Here is a 27,417-nt window from a genome sequence, read left to right as displayed (position 1 = left end):
TCATCGGATTAAGGAAGGACGGGGAAGGAAGTCGGTCGTGCCCTTTCAAAGGAACCATCCCGGCAATTGCCTGGAGCGATTTAGGGAAATCACGGAAAACCTAAATCAGGATGGCCGGACGCGGGATTGAATCGTCGTCCTCCCGAATGCGAGGTTAGAGATATAGGTCTATAGTTCTGCACATCTGTTCGACGTCCCTTCTTGAAAACGGGGATGACCTGTGCCCTTTTCCAATCCTTTGGAACGCTACGCTCTTCTAGAGACCTACGGTACACCGCTGCAAGAAGGGGGGGGGGGGGGGGGGGGGGGGCAAGTTCCTTCGCGTACTCTGTGTAAAATCGGACTGGCATCCCGTCAGGTCCCGCGGCCTTTCCTCTTTTGAGCGATTTTAATTGTTTTTCTATCCCTCTGTAATCTGTTTCGATGTCTCCCATTTTGTCATCTGTGCGACAATCTAGAGAAGGAACTACAGTGCAGTCTTCCTCTGTGAAACAGCTTTGGAAAAAAGAAATTTAGTATTTCGGCCTCTAGTCTGTCATGCTCTGTTCTTTTGGTGTTTCTTTTCGTCAGTGCATTATTGTCGCTGGTGAATCAACACATTCAACGTTATTTGCTTTAGTTAAAAGTCACAATTTGGCTTCAGATTTCTATAGGTTAGTAGAACAACACCTATGGAGTATAGGAATTGATTACATGTTATCGTCTTCAGTCCGAAGAATGCTTTTGTGCGATTCTCCACGTTAGTCTGTTCTGTTCCATCAGCCAACTGTGTTTGCTCTTCTCTCTTGTACGGCGACGAACCTGTAGCCCCCGTCCAACAGCGCTGACGTCCACCAGAGCATCTTCATGCGTCCATCTTCAGCCTTTCACGAACTGGGCGTTTCATCTTCTGCAGTTAGGAATTAAATCACAGAACACTGTCTCATACGTATGTGCGGCACTGTCGACCAATTTAGAAACTTACATAGTGCTGCCATTTGTTGCTGTAGGACTCTGTTGCTGGACTGGGCTGTAGAAGATTTGCAGAAGTGCGCCAAATCCAGGATTACTGCATTAGCAACTTCATGAAAGAGAAAGAAATAGAAAGTATTGCTTTCAGACTGGCTCTCGTACTTAAAACACAACTTGCGCAATGCCAATCACGAGGCTGTGTAGATTCTTGTTAGCAGGGCAAGGTGAGGCTGAATGAATCATTACAAATTTTTGAGACACTAAGGGGTAGTAAATATTTTATTACGCTTGTTAGATTGTAATGCTGAACAGCCCGTACTTACAAGTCTTGTATGATAAAGGAGATTCAACATCTATCCTTCTTCATCGTCAGTAGCAAATTTTAAAATGTTGAAACGACGGAAAAGTTGAAAATATGTGGGATTAATTGAAACGTATATGGGGCTACGTGTATCATTGACAACTGTCATACAATTAGACACAATGACGAAGAAGAATTCTTTTCTGGTTCTGAGGTTTCTCTGAAATCCAACGCATTTGTGCAACCCTTGACCTCGTTTCTTTGGCATGTTTAAAACGCAATTTTCTCTTCCTTTTTGTATGATTGAGATGAACTCGTGAAGTCAAATGACAAGCTGAATTTTTCTGTCTCCTCGCATGTGGGTTAGCGGTGGTATTCGCTGGGGTTGGCAAAACAGAAGAAAATTATGATGTTGCTGACCTCTGACCTTCCTAATTTCTTAGAGGATTAAGATTTCTGACTCTTTGGTAAAACAGCGGGTCATAGTCATTAATGTGGACGAAGGAAGGAATTTGTGCGATGGTATTGTGTTAGGACTGAAGAGGGAAATCTCCGTGCGCTCGAATTCCTTCACAGCATTTCCTACATTAGCTCCACGTCTCCAGGTGACGTCGAAAGTTTTACCACAAACAAATTTTGTAATGGAGGCTGACTGATTATTGTCTATAATTAGGCTACATAAAAGATCAATAAAGATGAAATAATGCGTATTATATTCCGATTCGGAAAGCCCCACGAAGACTGATTCATACAGCACAACCCCCTGTTACTTTTAAATGTAAGCAGTTTTTCAAATTTATAACAGATGTCGCTATACAACTGGTAGCAGAAATATTTATATTCATGTATTTCAACAATATAACTTATTTTTTAAAAAACTTACCTTTTCTATTTCCTTTTGGATGATTACTGTCTGGATTAAATATATTTGGAAAAAGCTTCTTGCCCCTTGTGCACGACTTGTGTAGTAAAATGATAGAGACGCTTTAAAAAAAAATTCTATCGTGTATATAATCTGTGGATGCCCACACCGTAAAATTATATGTTTAGCAAGTCTAATAACATAATGGCGTCCGAGCTGCGCACATGGACTGAGCACTAGAATATTTTCTTATTTCTATCCACATACCCCCTTGATTCAGGAAGCCCCGTCTTACCCCATTGAAAGTAGAAGCTGGGTTCTCCATGTGGCACTCGAGCACGCTCAACGTTCAGCTACGGAGGAAAATATATAGCGATAAACCACTTCTGATGACGTCGTTTAGTTTGTATGTTTTTGTTTTAGGACGCGAAAACAACTAGGGTCATACGCGACCATGTCAGAGCCGTAGAACAGGAAGACAAAAAAAGGCGTTACAAAAACGACTACACGTTACGTCCAATCGACGGAAAGAAAGAAAGCTAAAAGCAGGGACTTGGAGAAAGGTCCGTAAAATACACCATAGAGAAACGAAGGTCCTGAACTAAAGATTAAATGTCCTTCGCCATATTGCCACGACGGATAAAAAGTAAAACGCGGTCGACAGCCCGAGCATCGCCGATTACTCAAGACGGCAAACATAAATGAGAACGTAAGTGGTTGAAAAATAGGGCACTCCGTCAGGAATTGGAGAACCGTGGTTGAGGGCAACGAGCACAAAGTCGTGGAGGAGCACCACTAAGCAAACTAGCTAAAATGATCTCGCGGCGAGAGGACCAAGAGGAGGCCGGCCAAGCCGCTGGGAGAGGTTTAATTCCCCGGAGCTTGTTCCCATGAAGGGTAGACCAATGTGATGCAAAAGTGACACCACCTGCTGACAGATGGCAACACAGAGATCATCGGAGGGAATGGAAGAACTAGCGGGCCGAGGTACGAGGAATGCAGCCTTGGCAGCAGCGTCAGCGGCCTAGTTTCCCGTCAAACAGACGTGACCAGGAACCCACACAAAGATCACAGTAGCGCCATCAAGAGCGAGCAAGTGACAGCTTTCCTGGGCCCTCCGCCCTAAGGAATGGACCGTGTACAGCAGACAGAGATTCTGAAGAGCACTAAGGGAGTCAGAGCAGATGACGCAACTGAAAAGCCTGTGTCGTCGGACGTACAGCGTGGCCTAATAGAGGGCGAAGAGCTCTGCTGTAAATACTGACCAGGGTTCCGGAAGCCGATACCGAAAAACGTCGGTGCCAATGACGAAGGCACACCCGACACCATGGTCAGTCCGAGAGCCATCAGTGTACACAAAGGTACTGTCGTGAAGTTCCGTGCGAAGGTCGCGAAACTTACGGCGATAGAGCGAGGCTGGAGTAGTGTCAAATGGTTCAAATGGCTCTGAGCACTATGGGACTTAACTTCTGAGGTCATCAGTCCCCTAGAACTTAGAACTACTTAAACCTAACTAACCTAAGGACATCACACACATCCATGCCCGAGGCAGGATTCGAACCTGCGACCGTAGCGGTCGCGCGGTTCCAGACTGTAGCGCCTAGAACCGCTCGGCCACTCCGGCCGGCGGAGTAGTGTCCTTAGAAAGCAAATGAAGGCCAAGGTGAACACGGGCTGAGGCACGAAGCCAAGGTGGTGATGGGTTCACACCCATCAAGAATGTGGCAGGTAGCCTGAAGTTAAGCTACCGGAGCAAGAGCCGAAAGCGAACCCCGGGAGGTAACAGAGAAGACGGACGCGCCCAATACTGGCGATCAAAGGAGTCATCGAAGGAGGCATAAGATGGGTGATCAGAGATGGCAGGGAAACGGCTTGCGTATCTGCTGAGGAGAAAGTCACGGCGGTATGACAGCGGTAGTTCCGCAGCTTCTGCATGCAGACTCTCAACCAGGCTAGCGTAAAACGCTCCAGTGGCCAAACGGATGCCACGATGGTGGATAGTATTGAGACGGCATAACACGGACGGACGTGCAGATGCATGAACGAACACCCATAGTCTAGTTTCGAACGGACAAGCGACAGGTACAAACGGAGGGGGGGGGGGGGGGGGAGGGGGTCCAATCCGCTCTCCAGGAAGTACCGCTGAGGGCACGTAGGACACTGAGGGACCGCGTACAGTGGGCGCCCAGTTTAAGACACGTGGGAGGACTAAGAAAGTTTCCTACCGAGCATGAGCCCCAGGAATTTCGTAGTTTCAACGAACGGAAGAGCAACAGGTCCAAGATGTAAGGAGGGTGGAAGAAACCAATTGCGCCGCCAGAAATTAATACAAACGGTTTTGTCAGTGTAAAAGTGAAAGCCATTGTCGATGCTCCATGAGTAAAGACGATCGAGACATCGCTGACGGCGCCGTTCAAGGTGAAAAGTTCGTGGAGAACTGCAATAGATCGCAAAACCGTCAACAAAAAAGGAATCGGAGATGGCCGGCGGGAGACAGGCCATTATAGGGTTACTAGCGATAGGAATGAGGACGACGCTCAGAACCTAGCCCAGAGGCACACCGGTTTCCTGGATTAAGGTGTCCGACAAGACAGAACCCACACTTACCTTAAAAACTACATCTTTTAAAAATTCCTGTAGGAAACAGGCCATGTGGCCACGGAAGCCCCACGTGTAGCGAGTACAGAGGATACCAGTCCTCCAGCAGGTGTCGTAGGCTTTTTCCGAATCGAAAAACACGGCCACAGTCCCGTATTTCCACAGAAAACCATTCATGACATGGATTGACAAAGTGACGAGATGATCAACTGCAGAACGGCGCGCAAGAAACCCACACTGTGCAGTGGTTAGTAAATTGAGAGAGTCGAGCCACCTTACCAGCCGGGCATGAATCATACGTTCCATCACCTTGCAAACACAGCTGGTAAGAGAAATGGGGCGATAACTGGAAGGAATGTTTTTGTCCTTACCGGGCTTGGGTATGGGTGTGACAGTGGCGTCACGCCAGCGTCTGTGTAAATTACCCTCTGCCCAGATGCTATAGTAGGTATGAAGGAGAAAGTGCTTGTCCGCAAGAGAAAGGTTCTGCAACATCTGAATGTGAACATGGTCCTGCCTTGGGGCGGAGGATTGGGATGAATTGAGAGCATAACATAGCTTCCTCGTAATAAAGGCGGCATTGTAGTACTCACGATTCTGAGAAGAGAAGGGTATCGCCAAGCCTCCTCTAGTCGTTTCCGATGGAGGAAGGCTCAGGCCGGAAATTGTGGAATGGACCTTGGTCCCAGAGAGCCGTCGGAGGTTGGCCTACACGACAGAAGAGGGAGTGGAACTGTTAAAAGAACTAGTACAGAAAATCCTGCTAACTTTTCTGCTATCTCGAAGAACGCGACAACACTGTGCACGCAACTGTTTATAACGCTGGTGACGTCGTGGAAAACGCTAACCGGCACCACTGCAGGCGCGTAGTCACCAACGACGAAAAGTGAAACTCATTCATACAATAAGATGTGCGTGCACCAACGACGGAACGAGTGTGCGTGGATACGCCTGGTACTATAGTAATTTATAAGCCTTTTATACATTTTAAAAAAAGTATTTCTAACTCTCTGCGCAATGCTCGTTTACAGCACAGACGAGTACTAAATTCCACGAAAATTTCATTTTCCTTGCTTAATCTGGGGACATGAAATGGCAGGAGCATTTTGGAAAACAAACGTGGCATTTTCCTGAAATGACTAACAGAAATCGCGTAAATATAGAACCTCGATGGCCGTAGATTTAATATAAATCCGGTTCCCACACGTAACATGATATTCTAGAAGTGCCTACGTCTGGATTTCCAGAGACCGTACCTCTTATCCCCAGATCGCGTTCAGAATCCCCGCCACTGCGTCACATCGCGCGTATTGCGAGAGGATGATATTCAGCTCTCACGAGGTACCAGTATGCTGCTGAGAAACCGTCGATTGTTACTTATTGGGTTCGTACAATATAACATCTGAGACAGGGCACCGTAATTACCAAGACGTGCACCACCAAGGTGTGGAGAATCAAATGACGTGAGAAACACCTGAAGAAACTGGTGAGCTCATCGACAGGGCAGGCTAACAGAGATTGGAAACTCCTGTGTATTGCGAAGCGATACTGAATCCAGTCGATAATCAGAGATTTGAAGAAGGTTTGCAAGCATGGAATGTTTAACTTTTCATCGACAAGATCATTAGAAAATGAGCACAAGCTCAGATTGTACAACGCAAGTCTCGTGAGACGATCATGACGAGAAAGTTACAGAAATTAGATGTTACACGGAGCTTCACCGAAAATCATTCTTCTCACGCGCCATTCGTGAATAGAACAGGTGTGCGGGGATATTGGTACGAGAAGAACCCTCCGCCACACACCGCACGGTGGCTTGTGGGATATAGATGCAGTACATTCTATTAATAAGTGACAAAATCGTCTTCATTTGTGCAGTCATGATATGTGCAGTTGCTGTAACAATACTTCATTAACGCTAAAACTATCCTTGAAACTACTAAACGCGTTTTATGTCACCATATAGTGTCCATACATCCATTTAATACATTGTCTACTGGCTACCTGAAAAAGACACACGTTTTTCAAATTAATTCTGATGGATATCTAAAAAAATTCTGTTTCTCAAACTACCTGAAAGGAGTTTCTTTTACATACGATGTTTCCACGTCTGTTTACGTGGGGACGTGTTTCCTGAATGCATACTTTACATTCCACTGATGCACAAAACAGAGAGGAAAATGAACCTCAACCAAACCAAACGCCAAAATATGTATAATTTTATATAATTTTCAATGCGATGTTTGAAGAGAATAAAACTGAGCACGTAGCGTGATGAAAAAGAAACGCATATAGTAGATGCTTAGACCGTCCCAGGCACAACCTTCATTCGTCAGGTGGATTGCAGGTTCAGATACTACGAGAATCTATTCACAATCTTTTTACTGGCGTAATGCCCGAAGACAATTGGCATTTCAGCATGTGAACGGTCTCTGACACATTTCTGGCGCCATGCCGAGGGCTCAAACAAAAGCGTGAAGCTCTCCCCGCAACCTGACAGGACAGACGTTATAACAAATAATCTCTCCAAAGAAGTCATACAACGAGCAAATGCAGTCTTTAATCGCAATTTTTCCATAAATTTATGGAGATAAAAAACCGGATCACTCTAAGATCAATGCAAAATACGTCTGCGAAATTATCATTATGTCAATACTCATTTATATCTCTAAGTTAAATGGGCTTGTAGCTTAAACATAAAGACAAAATACACGTACTTCGAGAGCCACTAAATTTTATTAATTTTTTATACCATTTCGCGAATAAACATGATTTATAGCCTACAGTTGTGACAGTGCAAACATATACAACGTCGGTAGGGCCACCACCGCATCCAGCTGTCTTCGTCTTAAAGAAGATAAGAGAAAATTTATATATTACAAAAAAATGAGTAAGTACAATACACTTCAGCTGTATATGTTGCAATCTACACATCACTTGCGATTACAGTTTCAACTCCTGTAGTACGCGGACGGCGACACGCCCACAGAAGATCGAAGGTAACCCTAGGCATAAAAGGTCACTGCGTCACCACCAGCGAAGCCACTGAACTCTCCACTGCCCACGCACTCCGAATGCGTACGTACAGCTCGTAGCGGGGTGTAGTCGTGCTTAAAATTAAGAATTTCGAGAAAATGGCAGTTGAGAGAACTCCGTGCAGTCTTATGATGGGACGCTGGCAGAAACAGGCACGTGAGCATGGACTCTTGTCTGTGAACTTTTTTTTCTTTTAACCCTACACAAAAAATGAACGTAGAACCTCACGGGAAGAAGTGTATGGCTGGTGATGAGCTCAGGACACTGCGGCGTTGTACAGTTGCTAGAAACAAAAGAAGCTATTGATGTTCTCACAGCGAGCGAAAGAGGGACAGTAAGAACAACATTTTAAAGACCATAATATAATTCTCTCCAGAGAAATAACATCTATGTTTAAGTCGCTCTTGGCAATCTGTATCTTATGTACTTCTCAACAGACATTCTAATATTCTGTACCTGATCACAGAGCATGGGCCGACAATAATACCCTGTTGTAATGAAACGCGACGAGAAAATGAAACAGGCATCGACCTTGATAAACAGAGGACTGGCGGAGTTTGTCACTGGAGTACCAATCATTTACCGTACACCTAGATTCCCCCCCCCCTCTCTCTCTCTCTCTCTCTCTCTCTCTCTCTCTCTCTCTCTCTCTCTCAGGTATAGCAGACTGGCTACCGCTACTAAGCACAAAGTTTACTACAGTCGGAATCCTGCAATTCGTACCTGAGCCTAGTTATCGTTCGATAAGGATGACGGCCGCTCTTCGGCAGTCAGTTTTTGGTACTGAAAGTGGAGAACTGGATAGTTTTAAAGGTAGCCACACACGAAACTGCAAGCATGCATAATCAAACACTTCGTGCAAGAATGCTTCAACATATGTAGCGTAATTCTGATCAAGCATTAGAACTGTTTCAAGCTGCTTGACGTTTACTAGATTTTCAAGCATGTAGGCTTGTGCAGGCATACCAAAGGATATGTGCTTGAGCTTGTATACTGGCAGTGTGCAGGTCTGTATAAGCAAGCGTCAATTGTGAAGCAGTCTACGACGAGATTTTACGTCGAACAACACTTAGCAAATCAGTAGCAAAGTGCTGGACAAGCTTATTCGTGTGTACGAAAGCAAGCCATGTTTGAACAACATTAAATAAATTGTTTATCGTGGTAAGCCGAAGAGGGATGTAGGGTATATCATATCTCAAACAAAACACAAATCAATTGTCATTGCCATAAACAAATATGTCTGTATTAAAACGATAAATTCTCCATGGATCAATACTAGGAGGAGGATGAGGGGAGGGGGAGGAAGAATCGAAGAAAGAGATGAAGTAAACAACCGTGTATTATAAATATGTATAGTGCGTTTTTGAAGCCCTCATAGCCCCTTCAGCGCCCGAGCAAAATCAATACGGCTGACAGTCTTTCGTGTAGTGTTACTGTTCCTCTTATGATTGCATTTGGATTCTTAATAGAAGGTACTGCGATTAATAAGAGGTTCAAATATGATTTTCCAACCAACGTTTACCCAACATCTCATTTCCTCTTTCGTCAATTTTTTCGCGTCAGAAGGCAAAACAGGCCGAAATTATAAAATCGGTTTCTCTCGAGCTCTGTACAGTCAAGGCACAAATTCATGCTCGTACAAGCATGCTTGGGCTGTGTGGAGGCGACGGGTATTTGTGCTTGCTTGCACGAAACGCCTGATCATGCGTGCTTGTCAATCTAGCAGTTGCACGTGTGGCCAACTTAGGAAGTATCGTAGTCTAAGATACGTGTAATGCCAACTAAATTTAATTCACTTCAATGAAATGAATGGACTCAATGTGGCTGAATTCAGTTATATGAAACCACATCGGTGAAATTCGTCCAGGAATGCCGCACTTGCAATGAAATGAATATGTCGTGATAATTGGAAGTTTATGCCAGTCTAGGACTCTTGAACGTATAGATGGTTAATCACCTAAAACTTGCACCGCAAATATTGCGGAAATGGGAAGTGCTATTGGCGTGCGGTTTTCACAGAATGGACGGGTAGTCAGGTGCTCATATTGTTGGCCAATCAACTGATGGCAATAATACTTATATGAAGATGGACATGTCCGAAAGAACAGATACCATCGGTGACCATGCAGCTCGTTGGAATGAAATTACAATGAAATGAATACGCCTAGCTGCATACAGGCGTTGATATAAGACAAAGGGGACAGATGAAAATGTTTGCCTCGACCGGAACTCAAACTTGGGACCTCCTGCTTACATGGCAGACGCTCCAGCCATCTGAGCCACAGAGGACACAGAGGATAGTGCGACTACAGGGATTTATCCCTGGCACGCCTCCCGTGAGACCCACATTCCCAACTTATTGTCCGGCACTTATTCATAGTGCTCCTGCCCATTATAGTCATTACTCGCAGCTTTCTGCCTATTCCCCTAAGAGTTCGGGCCCTGTTTGTGCATCCGCACAGAAGAAGATGGTCAAATGGCCGGAGAGCCTTAACCATATGAAGATGGTATCCGTTCTTTCGGACATGTCTGAAAGTACAGATACCATCTTTCTTTCGGACATGTCCGAAAGAAAAGATCCCACGCGCACGCACACACACACAATATATATAAATATATATATATATATATATATATATATTTATATATATATATAAAAGGCGGTTTGAATCCATGTTTCGCATACAGGCATACAGTTTCCATTACCTATGGAAGACATTAAGTACTGCAAAGCAAGACATACCAAAATTCCTCTCTTGAAGTAGCGACACTTCATAGTTTTGGTCTAGTGTTAAGCTGCTGGTTCAGTGGCATCACTTTTATGAAACACCACCTGAAATTATCATGCTTCCTCAAACTTAGGGAGCATCATTTAGTTGCACTTTACCTATATTAACAGACAAGACTGAGTCTTCCTACAGGGGACGTTTGACACTTTATATATGATGATGATTCCCTGGTGATGTTATAAAACTTTCTCGGACGATGGAGAAGGGTAAAAATGTATCAATTGGAGGTAGGAAACCCTGGTCCGGAAACGACCGAGTCCAAAATTATAAGCGAAAATCCTTCTGATGTCTCTGACAGAGGAGTACGTGTACCGGTACTGCCCTTGGCTCTGAGCACTATGGGACTTAACTTCTGAGGTCATCAGTCCCCTAGATCTTAGAAATACTTAAACGTAACTAACCTAAGGACATCACACACATCCATGCCCGAGGCAGGATTCGAACCTGCGACCGTAGCGGTCGCGCGGTTCCAGACTGTAGCGCCTAGAACCGCTCGGCCACCCGGCCGGCGTACCGGTACTCTTACTGCCAAGATCGTAGGGTAGGCGACCTTCAGAAATGGTAGTATGGACCAAACCAAGAAAAAATGTCTGGTAAACATGAGTTCTAAAATGCATACCTTAAGAGAAATGGCCACCCATTCATCTTTGCTACTGCGGAACACATTTCCACTGAACAAGTCAAAGCTCTTAAGGAAGGCAATTTAGAGACCATATTTACTAAACATTTTTTTTTCTTGTTTTGGTCCATATCACCTCCTTCAAAAATAAGGAAACCAAAGAGCTTGCACTGAGTCACCGACCCATGTTATCGCATGTCTAACGGATTCCAGGCGCAACAAAACATTTATTTTCAATATTTCATATAATTATTGACGAATTTAAAAATTTAAATGCTGTCATAATCTACTGATTGCGAGGTATAATCTTAAGATAAACGTTTAACACAGTAAGACAAGTACTAAAGTTACAATATGATAAACGTTTAACACAGTAAGACAAGTATTAAAATTACAATATCCGTATATGTCGTGAGTCAGCGTAACTCATACTAAGAGGGATGACACAGTGGTTAGCACACTGGACTTGCATGCGGGAGGACGACGTTTCAAACCTGTGTACGGTCATCCAGCTCTTTGTTTTCCGTGATTTCCCTAAATCGCTCCAACCAAATGCTGGGATGGTTCCTAGGAAAGAGCACGGCCGATTTCCATCACCATCCTTGACACAATCCGAACTTGTGCTCCTTGTCTAATGACCTTGATGTCGACGAGACGTTAAACCCAACCTTCCTCCCTTCGCAATTCACGACGCAGAAATTACCCTGACTAGATTCATCCAGTCTTTGAGAATGAGAGCACTTAGCAACTTTCTGAGACCACTTAGCAACTCCCAACAAATTTTAAACATAATTTCAAACTTTTTCTTGTTTAAATTCTTAACGTCTAGTATTTGACACATTAACACATTTTATAAGCAATCAGACGTTTGAAGATGTTTTACACAAGAGAATTCGATTCTTTAAAGAATCGGCAGTGGGAAGGGGACGGGAGATGTCGGGTTGATTTGGGGGAAGAGACCAAACAGCGAGATCATCGGTCTCATCGGATGAGGGAAGGATGGGGAAGGAAGTCGGCCGTGCACTGTCACAGGAACCATCTCACCATTTGCCTGAAGCGACTTAGGGAAATCACGGAAAACCTAAATCAGGATGGCCGGACGCGGGATTGAACCGTCGTCCTCCCGAATGCAAGTCCAGTGTGCTAACCACTGCGCTACCTCGCTCGGTACGGGATATGTGGGGTTTACTAGTCCTACCTAAATGAAACCGCCAACAATCGAAAACGGTTACAGTGCAACCTCATACAAGTACACAACGACTAATTTCAGAACACTAATGATATTGTTGCTTAATTTCTGAGTAATTGTAACCACTACCGTCGAAGTTTCCATGATGCGAAAAGGTAACAGTACTCGTAGGGTCACGCAAATACGTTGCATCACAATTTTTCGTACTCGAATTTCGAGATATTAATTTGGCTTATTTCGACCCTATACAGTAGTTCGCTAAGATATTACTTTGGCTTATTTCGACCCAATACAGTATTGCGCTAAAACATACATTCACAATTTTCTGGCACCGGCTATGTTGACAGAGCGTATGTTATTGAGCGAACCACTGGGAAGTTAATATTAACGAACATTAAACTTCACGAGACGTCGCAGGGTGTCTACTGATATATGTACTCGCCTTTGCGCCTATCTCGAGGTGAGTGACGCGCGACATGAGGCGGTGTTTTCGCGTCGCGACAAAGCAAGACGGACTGCAGGTGACCGAGCCAAAACAACACGACTCGAGGTAATGAGGTACCAAAATTAAAACCACGCAAAAGATGCCAGTGGGTCAAGGAAAAGCTGTCGCAGACAGTAGTCGTCGGTACACAGTTTCCTAGCTTCACATGCAGCTGTCCTTATTACGTTAAATGATTTGTTCGGCGGCAGAAAGGTTAGATTTTAACCTAACACCGACGTTATGTCAACAGAGAAACATTTCCGCCTGTAGAGAAAACAGGGTATTTTAAGATCTTTACGTCATTTGCACACTATTAGAAGTACAGTTAATAGAAACAAGCGTACAATCCCCAATGGCCCATTCAGATAACTACGTCTAAGTTTCATGGTCTTTAAACAATAAAAACAAGAAGACTTCAGATAAATTACGTCGCTAACATCTACTACCAAGCTATACCGCAGATCAGAAATGGCGGCAGCATCAAGATACTGCCGAACAACGATTTCATATGACCTGTTAGGTTTAATAACACTCTGGGGAAAGACGAATGATGAAGCACTACGTATTATCGCATTTTCTATTCAAGACTGTTCTTGTAAAACTAGTTTTATCTTCGATTTCAAACATTTCACTTTTGTTGTATCCTCATGTTTGCTTTTACAAAACAAAAGGTAAAATTTCTTTTTTGACCAGCAACATCTCCTCTTGTAGTCTCTTCACAGCGTGCAGCTTTTATTTTACGCTTCCTGCTCCACCCGCCTGAAAGCTGCAAAGAAATAGTGCACAGATGGTAGATCATCTCTCTTCCTATATACTCACAAATCAATGAATTGTGAAGTCCGTGATGTTGTTGCTTTCTGAGATTGAAAGGAAACTTTCTGAGATTGAAAGGAAACCTGGAATCAATGGCAGAAGCGTACTTTGGAGTTCAGGGACTTCAAAACAAGAAAAATATAAAAAGCTGTTTTGAAGCTTTCAACAAAAAGCAATGCATTTATTTTGATCAACTGAGCTTTACGGAAACTCTTTCCAAAAAAACAACAGGCAGTGTGGAAAAGGGATCGCCACAGAAGCATATTCCAAGGAGGATGCGAATGATGAAGACAGGTAGTTCCTTCTGTCAGAGATTTGCAAATTGAGTCCTGAAAGAAAACTGGAATTATGTTGCGAAATAATTTCAGTTATTGCAGCAAGGAAAGCCCCAGATTGCAACAATTGCCTTATCATGTTGGACCACAAATACAGTACCCATTTAATCAACATATACAATTTCCTCAATCCACTTCTCATGAAGTGCCCTCTCTGTCAGATACAAACGTATCACGAACAAGTAACTGTGTCCGTTTTCAGCGTAATTTTTAGTATATAAAAACTGTTTCTTGATTTAAAAATGAATATATATGTTCAAACATATGTTAAAGTTACTTAGTTGTTTGTATCCGCCTAACACATTTACCACACGTTTACTGTTACTGCTAGTGACAGAAAGTATTCTTCAAAATTATAGAAAATTCCTGGCGATATATTAGAGCAATAAAGCAACGACTACAGCATTATAAATTGTTAAGGCTTTCACAGCATGATAAATTGTTAAGGCTATCGTAGTCACTTGCTGAGAAACTGTTGTCTTCTGTCTCGGCTTTCTCGCCCGACGTTCGTTTAATGATTTTTCTGACGTTTCGCGAGTACGAATAGCTTACATTGTCAAAGCTTCACCCTGCATTGCTGGTGGTGGACTAAGCATTAGTAGCCTCGTAGTGAAGACCAATTTCTCTTCTGCTGGAAAACAGATGTTTAGATCTGCTTCAATTCCAGTTATATCCCCTTTTGTGTAGCCATGTAACTCGTAAAACGACGACTTTGAAATTCAAAGACAAATGAAAATTTTTACTTTCGTCTGCACTTAAGTTGCCATCGTGTAATTAACCCTCTGGTAAAGTGAACAATATACATTGGGTGTTTTCTCATTTTCCTACCCACTCGGCTTAAAAGAGTGAGGGGAAGAAGTTCTTCATACGACGCCATTCTCTCAACTATTTCCCCGATAAGAATCGAGCCGTTATTAAAAATTGGCGCCACACGTTGCACGGTTCAAAAAAACCTCTGGCAGAAAGCAACGCCACTTTTTACGTTACGAGTGGTGCCACTTATGTCCCTCGGCTACTACCGGCCTACTGCAATAAGCTTTCTTCATATTATGAACCGCATAAATCATCGAAACCATTAAGACGACTGCAGCAATATACTTGACCAAGGGAATGAGATACTGTTTTCTCCATAGTCTTAGCTACCGCCAGAATGCGGTACGTTGCTGTGTCGTTAGACCCCATACGCAAAGGTGTCTTTCACCTACATCTATACTTCGCAAGGCACCATACAATTTGTGTAGGAGGGTAGTTCAAGTAGTACTACAACATCTGACCTTCCTGTTCTACTTCCGAATGGAGTGCAGGTAGAACGATAGTCGGTAAGCCTCCGTGAACAAAAATTCAGACGAAAAAGGCCATAATTGTTAGATTGTACAATCGGCGATAAATCATGGGAAGCATTCACAACATAGGAATATCTACGGGTACACGTCTGGTATGTCCTACAGTGGAACGACAACATGTATGAAAAACAGATGTTAGACTGACAGTTATTCGAAGAATCACAATAAAGAATACAATTCACACACGAAGACTGCAGCTCACAAAACTCTCTTTGCACAGATTCTTGGGCAATTGTCGGCAATCTGTCAGCCGTACAGGACAGGACTGACAGAGAAATAAAAATAATAATAAAAGTAGCGCGTTTCTAGTAACGATAAAAGAAAGATGATGGAAGTCATTTTCCGCTATATGAGAGGCTCTGTGTATCACGAGTAAGTTCACTGTCAAAATTCAAAGTGTTGACGTTCTAACAAGAGACAGCGAACATATTACTTCCTACGACATACCTTGCGAAATAATCACGATGGTAAAATCACAGCTGTTTATCACGAGTGACCATTCTAATCGGGGTACTTTTCAAATATTTTGAAATATTCTAGCAATTTATAAGCAATATTCCATATACAACATAACTGAAGTATATTATATGAAATGTATGATTTCCACCACCTGATTTCCATCACTAACCAAGGAAACTTGCAAAATAAAAATGTAATTTCAGTAGATCCGTCAGTATATTCTGTAATAGATTGGACAACCTTCAATCTTATACACAGACGATCAATAATACTGCACAATATTATTGACAGTCTAGGGGCCGAGAGGGCGCTGACAGGCGTGGCATAGGGCCTCGTGCACACACAGAACGCATACAGCAGGTTGACTGGTTGGTTGGTTGGGGAATAAGGGACGTAACATCAAGGTCATCACTCAGGGTTATGGGGTTTTTCAACTGAAAAAAACTTAGTGACATACGGTAGAAATGTGATCGGATGACAAAAGTACATACGAGAGATAAAATAAGAGCCTTGAGGGCAATATGGAGGCCAGTGCTGAAAAATAATTTACGGAGACAAAGTATACTGCCGCGCAGGCAATATTGCTGCTAGTGCTGAAAAATAATTTACGGAGACGTCAAAGTACACTGTCGCGCAAAACTTAAGGACAGAAGTAATTTCCTCATGATGTGTCACTGTCAATCAAAATAGCTCGATGAAACTTGAACCATATGAAGAAAGATCTGGCACAATATAGCACAAAAGGTAACAGAGAAATATGCAGTGAGACGAAGAGAAAAAAAACTCTTATATTCAACGATAAAAATTACACTGAAGTCAACACGAATCATGACGGTCCCCCGGACATTAAGGCAGGACACGATTATCAATAGAATGTGTGATCACCACGGACGGCAATGCATGCTCTGTAACGCTGGCCACAAGGCTGTTAGGAGTTCACGGGGCAGAGTGCTCCATTCCTCCACCAGCGTGGTTGAAACTACTGCATGCTCGTTGGTGCACGTGAACGTGTTCACCAACGCATCCCAACGTGCTCGGCGGGATTTAAATCGTGGAAACGGAAATGCCAGTCCAGTCCCTGAGCACCCTCTCGTTTCCGCCTGCGCTATTCGAAGAGGTCGCGCATTCTGATCCATAAAAATGAAATCAGAGGCGAGCACATCCCTGAAAGGACGCACACGGGGAAGGAGCACAGTGTCATAGTGACGCTGACCGGTGAGTGTACCATGCTCACAGAGATTTGGAGGTCGGTACGCTCATGCAACATCATGCCTCCCCACACCACAACACATGGATCACCAAAACGATCACGTTCGACAATGTTCGTGGGCGCATTACGTTTTCCCAACAATCGCAGTATCAGAGTGTGCCCAAATTCGTCGAACATGACCGTTTTGTATTCCAGGTGTTACGTTGTGGGGAGGCATAATGTTGCAGGGCTGTACCGACCTCCAGATCTTTTAACACTTCCCACTCGCCAGTCAACGTTATTGTGGCACTGCACATGCGTCTTTTAAGGTGTGCATTCGGCCCTGACTTCATGTTTTTAGATGACAGTGAGCGACCGCGTCGAGCTGCGCAGTTAGAAGAACGAGAGCGTATGATTTGGCCTGCCTATTCCCCCGGCTTAAATCCCGTCGAACACATGTGAGATGTGTTGGGAAGACGCATTGTACCACGTCCACATGCAGCAACGGCCATCCTGCAGGAGTCAACCGCGCTGTTGAAGGAATGGAGCGCTCTGACAAGTGAACCCTTAACCAACCTTGTAGCCAACATGGGAGTGCGCTGCTGAGAATGCACTGCCGCCAGAGGTGACCGCACAGCTTGTTAAGAACCATGTCTCGCCTCTTGTGATGTCTATAAGACCATCATAAATAGCGTTGACTTCAGTGTAATCACTGACTTTGAATAAAAATGTCATTTCTGTTCGTCTCATTCCTTTCTTTGTTATTTTCTGTCCTATACTGTGGCAGTTCTTTTATGTACAGTGCAAGCCGCAGCGAGCTATGCTACTTCGCAGTCACAAATTTTGCGGAAGTTACTTTCTCCTTAAGTTTTGCACACCAATGTCCATTGATCGGTCTGGTACGTAAGTCAGAGCACAAGTGGGGCCTCCAAGAGCTACTCTGCAGTGAGAGAACCCCCACTCACAGGTGGAGGCAATTACAGAGCAAAGAATGCCTAGTCGAGAGCAAGCAATAGAGTTACCTGGCGAGTCGTCTGTCCGACCTGCGACTGTCCGTGGGTGAGCAGAACGGCCACAGAGTGCGCCTACCCAATGGAGCAGTGTTGGAACAGGTGGACCTACAGTGTCTACTACTGGAAAAAATCCCTGCAGATCTGCCCGAATAATAATAATTTAAAAAATCACAAATATCAGATGAACTAACTATGGTAAGAATCGTCTCCATTATCGACAAATCGCTTTACAGCCAAAAGAGGAGTATAAAACATGTACCATAGGCATCAAAAACGTTACACACTCTCTTAATCTGGCTATCACCTCCTCTCAATGAAGCAGGCTTACCTACAAAGTATCTTACAGTTTCATTCATTCTTGTCTTGAGGCAGATCTGTTATAGTTTAGGCAAGTGTATCATGATGCACTATCAGCCTGTTTTCCCCATCTCTGAGTCACTTGGGGGAAACATGGATAGCCAGCATGGCAGGACAGACTGTGTAAACATTACAGTGGATATGTTCTGAAGCACCGATGTTCTTTAAACTATTTGCTTCAAGATGATCCGGATTTAAAACCAGAGTTTGAAGAACTTTAGGTTCAGTAGACTTGTTGGGTTACTTACTCTGTTGTACACAGTTGGTGCTTTAGCTACAGATACACCTGGGTATTCCCCTCGCAGAGATTCCAATGGGATGACCATTTACCCCGGAGGATGACATCATGAAACCATACACTAGAACTGTATGCCCTCGAGAAAAATAACGGCTATAGTTTTCCCTTGCTATCAGCTTTTCTCAGTACCAACGTAGCAAGACCATGTTGGATAATGTTACAAGGACAGATTGTTGAACCTTTAAATGGTGGACAGGCTGGTGTCCTCTTCAAGAACCAAACGCTAGTCTGGCGTCTCCACAGATACATCTCTGACATGTTTCAAATGCTATGTTACACCTGCGACATGCTTGAAATGTTATGGTAAGGCTATCTGTAAAAACACGCAAACCACCTCACCGCGCCAAAGCCCATTGGTTTTGAGGTGGTGGTTACACATTCAAGTTTTTCTTCTTTTCGCAATATTTGAGTATGTTCCATTGTCAAAAATCCAGAGTTAGTTACTGTTTGTCCCTTCCCGTACCTCATTCATCTCGGCAGCGAATATATTTCATACCGCGCAGCCATCAACAACTGGGCTACCAACGATTCAAAAACAAATGTTGACACATCTTGCGACAGATTAATGAGAACGTTCCATAGTTTAGTTATTTAATAACAAATGTCTTTCTCTGACAGGGTCACCTGCTTTGTATTTTGTCAAAATTGTAACAGATAGCACGTCCCTCTTTGCTGTACCGTGATAGGCTTTCTGCTTAAAGGCCCTTAAGCGACGCTGGCTTTTATGCACTAGAACACACTTTTCCACCAATTTGCTTCATACATCTCCCGTGGCAACGATACAAAGATTGCTTCCCAACTTATGTTTACTTGTACAAGTTTGCACATTGCCGTTAAAATGGTTAAAGCTAGTGCATGTTTGAATGCTTGCATTATCTTGCATAACTGCAGGTCGATCACACCTCTCTCAGCTTGAATCGTCCGAATGCTAGCGCAAAATTACCTTCGGGCGGTCAAACACGCCTGTACAAAGTACTTGATCCTGCGTGCTTATCACGCTTCCCAGTATGCGTGAATGGATAGCTCAAACATCTTGCTGAATGGATGGCTCGAACATCTTGCAGAATGTCATCTAAAAACCATATTGTTACGGTTTGTCACACTACAGATATCCGACAAAGATTAAATAAACAACTTGTTTTGATTTTAAGCACTGGAAGATGCGCTTGTGTGTACAGTGTAAGAAAACTAAATACGAAAGCCCAGCGATTCTGATAGTCACTCCCTCGTTACCTCCAAGTCTCAAGTGTTATCTCGGCGATAACTCGTCCTCTATCCCTCCGCAGCCACCGCACCAAGCAACTAGATCTCAGGTAATTTACTCTATAGGCGAACTCAGCTTTATTTTTAATTTTGTAACTTCACGAAATCCCCACTCCGTTCCTTCTGAAAGGTCACTGATTTCAAGCGACTACGTTGTCGGAAGTACATTTTACAGCTACAACTAGCTCCGCACGTGCAGTGCGACCGTGGTTGCTGCAGCTCGCCTGGGTGCTCTGAGTTGGATTGACTTGCTGGAGCGTCATAGATACAAGGCATACGATGTTTACCGTCGCCCAGCTCTTTTATTCCTTGACCGTCTGCGCTACGGACATTACTATTTTAACTATGAATGTTGGGCCTGCTATATTCTTCGACATACTGTTTACCCGGTTTTAATTTTTATATGCGTCTGATGAAGTGGCTATAAGCCATAAAACTGGTAGCACCTTAATAAAAATTGGTTCAAGATACAGCTGTATGCATAGTGCTTGCTACAGAAATCTACTGCTTGCAGTTATAATAAGCCCTGGCAGCCATTTTTCCATACAGTTTCACTGATGTTTGCCACATCAGCTACTGCGACATCATTGAAAATAAGCCATTAGACTGAGGAGGGCAGGTCTCTTCGCTGTAAACGGCCGTCAGTGATTCAAAGAAAAATCAAACGGTTCAAAAGTGAATAGGCGAGCACGAACCTTATATGGTTTGTCTCAATAAGTGGACTCCTCTATTGGAAAATATATAGTGATTGATATATAACACTCGTGAAACGTATATACGTTATAAAAAGGGCTGATTGCGTGTGGCAAATTCACTGTACCTACGAAACATAACAGGTAATTTCTGTTCATTCGAGAAATAGTTACTGGTACTATAGGGGAAAAAACCATAATAATCAAAACAAAATAAATAAATTCCCCAACTTCAATTCTTATATTTTATTCTTCTAAACAGGAACGAAAGTTATCATACCGAGCAGCACTGATGAATGAACACGAGCCAAATAAAACTGACGAAATCAATTTTCAATCAGAAACGTCAGGTCTAGACACACTACTCTCCACGGTGATTAAATTTTGCCAACAGCCATTACCTTGCATGTCCTCAAACGATAATTACTACATCTGGTACAATATCGTTAGGTCTGGCCGCAAATCCAAGACTTCCGTGCTCAACTATCTAACGATTCTGGAATTAATAACTGTGAAAAAGATGCGCACGTGCGCCATACTCAAATGCGAGTCAGACTGTTGCTCTTCAACTGACAGCGTAAGTCGTTAGAAAAAAGAAACGTCATTTAAACTCTTAAACGACTGGCATAGCGATATTACGTTGCCCTCAAACCGCCAGTAGGTTTGCGAGGCTGTCTAGTGTGTTGAGTTCATCAATTTTTGGATGAAATAAAGCACTATCTATGTGGCAGAAAATGATACACGTATCCCTGGAGATACTATCGAACACAGTGCTGCCAAAGCAGAGTTACTAAACACAGCCTTCCGAAATGCCTCCACAAAAGAAGATGAAGTAAATATTCCAGAATACGAATCAAGAACAGCTGCCAACCTGAGTAACGTAAATATCCTCGGAGTAGTGAAGCAACTTAAATCACTTAATAAAAGCAAGTCTTCGGGTCCAGACTGTATACTAATTAGGTTCCTTTCAGAGTATGTTGATGCATTAGCTCCATACTTAACAATCATATACAACCGTTCGCTCGACGAAAGATCCGTACCCAAAGACTGACAAGTTACAAAGGTCACACCAATATTCAAGAAAGGTAGTAGGAGTAATCCACTTAATTACAGGCCCATATCATTAACGTCGATATGCAGCAGGATTCTGGAACATATATTGTGTTCGAACATTATGAATTACCTCGAAGAAAACGGTCTATTGACACACAGTCAACACGGATTTAGGAAACATCGTTCTTGTGAAACACAACTAGCTCTTTACTCGCATGAAGTGTTGAGTGCTACTGACAAGGGATTTCAGATCGATTCCGTATTTCTGGATTTCCGGAAGGCTTTTGACACTGCACCATACAGGCGTCTTGTAATGAAATTGCGTGCTTATGGAATATCGTATCAGTTATGTGACTGGATTTGTGACTTCCTATCAGAGAGGTCACAGTTCGTAGTAACTGACGGAAAGTCATCGAGTAAAACAAGTGATTTCTGGCGTTCCCCAAGGTAGTGTTATAGGCCCTTTGCTGTTCCTTATCTATATAAACGATTTGGGAGACAATCTGAGTAGCCGCCTAAGGTTGTTTGCAAATGACGCTGTCGTTTATCGACTAATTAAGTCATCAGAAGATCAAAACAAACCGCAAAACGTTTAATAAAAGATATATGAATGGTGCGAAAACTGGCAGTTGAACCTAAATAGCGAATAGTGTGAGGTCGTCCACATGAGTGCCAAAAAGAATTCGTTAAACTTCTGTTACACGATAAATCAGTCAAATCTAAAGGCCGCAAATTCTACTAAATACCTAGGAATTACAATTACGAACAACTTAAATTGGAAGAAACACATTGAAAATGTTGTGGGGAAGACTATCCAAAGACTGCATTTTATTGGCAGGACACTTAGAAAATGTATAACAGATCTACTAAGGTGAGTGCCTACACTAGGCTTGTCCGTCCTCTTTTAGGATGCTGCTGCGCGGTGTGGGGTCCTTACCAGATAGGACTGACGGAGTACATCGTAAAAGTTCAAAGAAAGGCAGCACGTTTTGTGCTATCGTGAAATATGAGAGAGAGTGTCACTGAAAAGATACAGGATTTGGGCTGCACATCATTAAAAGAAAGGCGTTTTTCGTTGCGACGCAATCTTCTCACAAAATTCCAATCACTAATTATCTCCTCCGAATGCGAAAATATTTTGTTGACACCAACCTACATAGGGAGAAACGATCACCACGATAAAATAAGGGAAATCAGAGCTCGTATGGAAAGATATAGGTGTTCGCTCTTTCCGCGCGCTATACGAGATCCGAATAAAAGAGAATTGTGAAGGTGGTTCGATGAACCCTATGAATCCTCTGCTGGCACTTACATGTGATTTGCAGAGTATCCATGTCACTGTAGATGTATGAAAAGCAACATTTTTTTCTACTTTTGAAGCCGGATGGCGAATTTAGGTTATGCTACAAAATCTCAACATAACCGAAGTCCTTGAACATAAGAAACGAATAGTAGCGCAGTTTCATAAATGATAGGTGGGGAAGGAATTCGACAAATTTTTTTCTTAAATAATTTATGATAAAGGCTACTAACTAAAATTAGCTACTTATTGTGGGGCTTCACTTTTATGCACATCCGAATACTGTGCAATCAAGTATTGTTTCGCGATAAGGGTTCAAGTTTAATAACCACCATAACATTGCAATTTAATCCAGTGAAGATAATTTATTATATGCAAATCAATAAATCCATACAGAGATAACACACTGTGCTTTTGAAATCAGTCATTCGAAATCACAACAATGCGGAAAAAATCGAGTTTCTTGAATTTGTCATTTTTGTCAAGGCTACGCTCAAGTCACAGTATCGTTTTGTTAAGACAAGTTACATAGACGCAAGCGCGCGAACCATCAAATATCGGCCTATAGCAGAATCCGGAGACAAAATTTTTGACCCAGGTGCCCCGGCTAGTTTTGGTCAAAAATTTTGTCTCCAAATTCTACTGTTGTTGTTGTGGTCTTCAGTCCTGAGACTGGTTTGACGCAGCTCTCCATGCTACTCTATTCTGTGCAAGCTTCTTCATCTCCCAGTACTTACTGCAACCTACATCCTTCTGAATCTGCTTATGTATTCATCTCTTGGTCTTCCTATACGATTTTTACCCTCCACGCTGCCCTCCAATGCTAAATTTGTGATCTCTTGATGCCTCATAACATGCCCTACCAACCGGTCCCTTCTTCTGGTCAAGTTGTGCCACAAACTCCCCTTCTCCCCAATCCTATTCAGTACCTCCTCATTAGTTATGTGATCTACCCATCTAATCTTCAGCATTCTTCTGTAGCACCACATTTCGAAAGCTTCTATTCTCTTCCTGTCCAAACTATTTATCGTCCATGTTTCACTTCCATACATGGCTACACTCCATACAAATACTTTCAGAAACGACTTCCTGACACTTAAATCTATACTCGATGTTAACAAATTTCTCTTCTTCAGAAATGCCTTCCTTGCCATTGTCAGTCTACATTTTATATCCTCTCTACTTCGACCATCATCTGTAATTTTGCTCCCCAAATAGCAAAAATTTATCAGAGCCGTTGACCGACTCTTGTGTAGTTCCAAAAATACAATGGGTGTGATCCACGATTGACCTTTTAATTGTCTTCCACTTATTAATGGATGTACTTCAATATTCTATCCGCCACTTCTTCTGTTTCAGTTTCATAGATAGCGCGCGAACACTTTCTACCATTTGAAAATCCACGTTTAATTGAACTGTTGTATGTGTTTTGTTCATCAACCCACACTGGTTTGATGCAGCTCTCCATTCCCGTTCCTTGCCAGCTATCCTCTTCATTTCAGCATAACTGCTACTTCAGGTATCAATAATGAAATGAACTATATACTCATGTCAAGGCCCGCCGCTGTAATTCTTACTATCCTTAAGTATTGTTTTCACCAAACGTGCCCGGTCATTTTCTATCTTCGTTTCAATGTGTTACTTACAAGACATTTTTTCGTTGACTTGTTGCGGGACGTCTTCGTTCCTTATTCAATCAATCTACTTGATCTTCCACAACCTTCAGAAAAACCACATTTCAGACGCGACCAATCACTTCATTTCCAATCTGTCTTAAATGTTTCGCACCCGACAGATCCTAACATCGATCATCCACACTGCCAGTTCTTGCTTGATTTGCGAAAGCTCAACTAGTGCTGATTTACGTTATCGATCGGCTGAAAAATGATAATGCGTCCTTGCCCTGCAGAGTATCCCTATGGCTTATCCTTATTGGTTAATGGTTCACCCGGTCCGCGGATTGCATTGTTACAGCCGCTGTACTGGCCGCGACGCTGATAAACGTTCCCTTGTGCGCCATCGCATGAACACAATAACAATCTCCATCAAACGACGAAGTATGGATGGCGGAAATCTGTCCATTTATTCTGAAACCATTATGCGTGCGTAGATGAACGAGGATAGAACCACGACATCGTATACTGAACTTTTGCTTTAATACAACATACAGTATTTTGAGAAACGAAGCTGCGTTCCCTCCCCTTGGTCTTACAACAGAACGTGACGCTTTTTTGTAGCATCGCGGCTGGCCAAGGCAAAACTTTGTCCAAAGCAAAAGGGGTGCTCTTGTAGTAACATCAACAGTCCACGTATTTCGGAGTTTTAATTCAATAATGCGTAGCACAAAAAACTAATCACAAATGCTAACATTTCTTGCAAAGAAATTGTTATGGAAACCACACGAAATTAGTACAAAATAAACGAAGACTTCACGCAATTTCAGGCTTCCTAACACTGATTTTATGGAGACTCATAATCGAAAAAACTTAATACAACGAACTACATCTACACTGAAACCACGCAAAAACTTAAGCCGACATTGGCGTTGTGTCGCTCCCATAGGTTGCGCCAGTAATGAAAATTAGCCGCAAAACAAATTAATGCGCCGTCAGTATTGCATGATAACAAACTACATATTTAACTGGGTGAGAAATCCAAAAACGTAGCGTGTGAGTAAGAAGAAACTCCGGAAATGCGATACATTTCGAAGAAGCGGCTGGTGACTTCACTACGAACTGCACGGCCACCCACTCTGCTGCTAATAATAAATCAAACACTTAGCACTTGTCCTAATTCCCAGCTTTACTATCACATGGATACGTAAAAATTAAATTACTGGCACGTACCGAAAGTAAAAACCGCGCTCGAAATATTTATCAACAGCTAGAAGAATGAGTAATTCACAAAATATAAAAAATATTATGAAAATTTACAACATATTGCGTTACATACAGCTGTGAGATTTACTTCAAGCTTTCTAGAACTAAAATTACTGGCACGTATTCTGCACTAACGGCAGCTTAGTAACTTACCTTTCGGTGACAGTTTATTCTTGCATCAACAAATAGATTTTGAGCTGGTAGTAAAGGCAACGAAACTACGGAAGTCAATAATTTTAACACTACGCAACACAAACACAAAACAAATAATTTCTGTATGTCAACAATAACACATCATCGACGTTTACTCCGATTATTTCCTTTGAAAATTCACCCAGCAGTCAGCGACATACACCCCTCCATGCGCCATCTTTGAAACATTTCAGTGCACTTCGGAAGATGTGTTAATCGACGTATTTTATGTCTCTTGGGAGATACACGTCAAACAGTTGTTATTGACGGTAAAGATATATTCCTTAACACTTTAATCATTATTTTTGTTTTTAAATTTGTGTGCTGTACAAAATCAATATCGTGTTTCATTAATTTTGCTATATTTAGAACTGTATTACAAAACTTTTCATGTTGACAAGACATGTAGTAGAGAACAAATGAAAGTGCCTATTAGCGCGAAATATGACAGCCATTCGGGGATGTATGCAACAGGTTTCTTTGCGGACAAACGTTTTCTAGTGTTACTCTGTTTCTCACTGTTATAAATATTCTAAAAAATATTGTTGGGCATAATTATGGATTGAATAATAGAGTTCGAGAATAGTTGGTTTTACTGTGCGTGCTGAGTTTCAATGTAGTAGTTAGCTCAGAAATGCATTCATTAACCAGTTCTGATATATTAATTGATAGGGGGCAATGGAGAAGGTGTCTGTGCTGCAAGTATTACAGATTAAACACGTGGAAGATTCTGTTGAGCCACATCCGTGGTTCAGACATTCAGCATTAATAAATTAACAACACAGACGTAATCATTGTTGTAATGCAGTGTGATTTCTTGTCTGCTAAGGACACTCATAGAGGTAACCACCAAAGAAGACTGAAGTAGCAGAAGTGACTTTGGGGATTGAAAGATATATGTGCGGAAGAGACCTGGAGACTATGGAAGGTAAAACAGAGATTTTAGAACCAGGTTTTAAATTTTAAGACATTTCCTGTGGCAAATGTAGATTCTTACCACAACTTATTTGTTATGAACTGTAGATTAAAACTGAAGAAACTGCAGAAAGATAGGAATTTAAGGATTCGTGCCTGGATAAAATGAAACAACCGGAGATTGTTGAGATTTTCAAAGGGAGCGTTAGGGACGATTGACAAAACCAGAGGAAATGAATCCTACAGAAGAAGGATGGGTAGCTTTGCGAGATGCAATAGTGCAGTCAGTAGAAGATCAAATAGATAAAAAGGCAGTGGCTGTTAAAAATCCTTGGGTAATACACGAGACATTGAATTGAACTGATGATAGGAGAAAGTATAAAAAATACAGTAAATAAGCAGATGAAAGGGAATACAAACGTCTAAAAAAACGAGATCTACAATCTACAGGAAATGCGAAATGGCTAAGCAGGAATGGCTAGAGGAC

General features: G+C 42.5%; 1 protein-coding gene across 2 annotated transcripts in view; it reads right to left on the bottom strand.

The window, feature by feature from the left end:
- Nucleotides 1–26,190, bottom strand: part of LOC124794057 (serine/threonine-protein kinase par-1) — a 381,725-nt gene extending 355,535 nt beyond the window's left edge. For both annotated transcript variants that reach the window (XM_047258068.1, XM_047258069.1), the window contains exon 1: nucleotides 25,977–26,190. The gene's annotated coding sequence lies outside the window, so the exon portion shown is untranslated. The remainder of the gene's footprint in view (nucleotides 1–25,976) is intronic.
- Nucleotides 26,191–27,417: the final 1,227 nt, after the last annotated feature.

This window comes from Schistocerca piceifrons, chromosome 1 (genome assembly GCF_021461385.2).
Source record: "Schistocerca piceifrons isolate TAMUIC-IGC-003096 chromosome 1, iqSchPice1.1, whole genome shotgun sequence".
NCBI classification, from domain to species: Eukaryota; Metazoa; Arthropoda; class Insecta; order Orthoptera; family Acrididae; genus Schistocerca; species Schistocerca piceifrons.
Note: the sequence above shows the minus strand (reverse complement) of the source record. Positions and strands in the feature narration are given on the sequence as shown.